Genomic DNA, 2,384 nt, shown 5'->3' with positions numbered 1-2,384 from the left:
GTCCACCAGAGAGCACTGACAGGTTTATTTATGAAAAAAAGGTCCATTGTCAGTCAGCGTTACACACACATTCTCACACACACACACACACACACACAACCTATTTCTAGTGCCTCTTCCTCTCATTGTCCACCCCTCCTTTTCCTCTTATTTCCATCTCCCATCTCTCTCTCTCTCTCTCTCTCTCTCTCTCTCTTAGACAGCTGTTGTGTTGAGGTTACAGTACACCTTGTGGAGGGGCCCTCCCTTTCATCTCTCCCAGCGGTTTTATGGTGCTGTGTGAATGTGCGAGGCTTTTTAATTAGGCTCTGCACCCAGACAGGCCCCAAGGCTGAGGCAGCGCCACTCTGTCTGAAGCTCGCTCACTCCCTCTCTCCATTCCTTCTCGCTCTGTCTCTCTTTTCTTTCTATCTGTAGTGTGTCATCTACTGTAATCCCTAACGCAGTGCTTTTTCACACCATCTCAGTCACACAAGCTCGCATAGAAATCCTCTTTTCCTCTCTTTCAGCACAACAAGCCTCTGTACTCGTTCGAGGACAACGCCGACTATGTCTATGACGTCATGTGGTCGCCCGTACACCCAGCGATATTCGCCGCCGTGGATGGCATGGGCCGCTTAGACCTGTGGAACCTCAACAATGACACTGAGGTGTGTGTGTGTTTGTGCAGTTTGTGTGTGACTATGGGTCGTTATGGGCGTGTTTTCTGTGTCATGTCTTTGTGTGTTGATGTGCGTGCGTGTTTGGTGTCCTCAGGGCCTGTTGCTGGGCCTCAGCCCGAACCACACAACCAAACACCCAGGCCTTTTCCCTCCCATCAACCCCCCCCAACACCACCAACCCCTCCACATCCCTTCTCACACACACATACACACACACACAAATTCAAGATTCCCCCGTGGGCGTGTTCCCACAGCCCTCACTTTAAATCAGACTTAGTGACATCTCCTCATCCCGGCTCCCACCCAGACGTCCCGCTAACATTCCTGCAACCTCTGTCCAACGTTCAGGCAACCTCAGGACCCCGCCACCTCCTCTCATCTGCCTCCCACACTCTGGCCCATCAGTGAAACGCACAGATGTGCAGGAGACCACGAGCAGAGAGCCCCAGCCCTCAGTCCGCAGTCCCATGCTGGAGATGAAAATAATAAAAGGAGAAAGTTCAGGCCAGGGGTTGTTTCTCAGTGCTGTGGGGCAGAATTTATTTTCAGAAGAGAACATTTGAGGTCAGTTTGGGGAAAGATAGTTTAATTATATACAATATCTTATTTTGAATAAAATATAATAAATGTATAGTATGAAATAACATTAATTAGAAATTTTAAATGAATTATCTTATGGAGATTTTATTCTACAAATGATTTTCTTATAATTAAAGGGATAGTTGTGATATTTTGGGAAATAAGATAATTAACTTTCTTCTCATTAGATTATTAGATTAAGATTAGACTGGATAAGAAGATTCACAGCACTCATGTGTCTCACTGTGTGTACGGTAAATGTGAAGCTACAGTCAGCAGCCTGTTAGCTTAGCTTAGAATAAAAAAACTGAAAGCAGCAGGAAACAGCCTGACAAAGTCCGCCTATCAGCTTATCTAAAGCTCCAACGTTTTTACCCACAAATTAATGAGATATAACGTGTTATTTGGTGAGCTTCAGAGGTGTTGGTAGACATATTTTTACCTTCAGACAAAACCACACTAGCTGTATCCAATCGTATTCAAAGCTAAGCTAACCTGTGTCCTGGCTGTAGCTTCATATCGAACAGACAAACATGAGAATCCAACTTCTCATGTAACTCTGCAAGAAAGTGAATAAGTGTATTTACCAAAATGTTGAACTGTTCCTTTAAGGGAGAAAAAGTTGCATTATAGGGAAAAGATATCTTCAGCCATGAGTCTGAAAACCATACTTCTGTACAACTTTAATAGTGGGTACCAAACCTTTGATCACTCAGGTAAAAGCAGGGATAAAAGGATCCTCCATTCTCCTTCCCCCTTGGTTTCCATGGAGACAACACCCACAGTGCCTTCAACCTTAATACAAGTCTGCTTCACTACAGATGCTCTCCTCCCTCTCTCATAATGCTCTTTCACTCTTCTTCTCACTTCCTTGCAGCCCCTTCGCGCCGTCCACATGTAAAATTCACAACTCATCTCTCAGGATTTTTTTGTTACGTGTCAGTTCTCGTGTCGCGTGTTTGAACCCCCGACACTCTGCCTCACTGATCCCATCACAAGCCTCTTCCCTCTGCAGCGCAGATGACGAGTTTCCCATGGTTCCCCTCAACAGCAGCCTTTTCACCAACAGAGGAAGAGTTCATTATCGACGGCCTAACTCGGCTAACAATGTGCTTTATGAGAAACATTTGCTCAGACACACAC

The 2,384-nt window shown here is 45.4% G+C and overlaps 1 protein-coding gene across 1 annotated transcript in view; it reads right to left on the bottom strand.

Annotated features, from left to right (window-relative positions):
* LOC118343208 (cytoplasmic dynein 1 intermediate chain 1) overlaps positions 1–2,384 on the bottom strand; it is a 50,363-nt gene that overhangs the window by 1,608 nt on the left and 46,371 nt on the right. The gene's annotated exons all lie outside the window — the stretch shown is intronic.

The sequence above is a fragment of the Morone saxatilis genome, unplaced genomic scaffold, assembly GCF_004916995.1.
Source record: "Morone saxatilis isolate NCDOM2014 unplaced genomic scaffold, NCSU_SB_2.0 Contig9, whole genome shotgun sequence".
Taxonomy (NCBI): domain Eukaryota; kingdom Metazoa; phylum Chordata; class Actinopteri; family Moronidae; genus Morone; species Morone saxatilis.
Note: the sequence above shows the minus strand (reverse complement) of the source record. Positions and strands in the feature narration are given on the sequence as shown.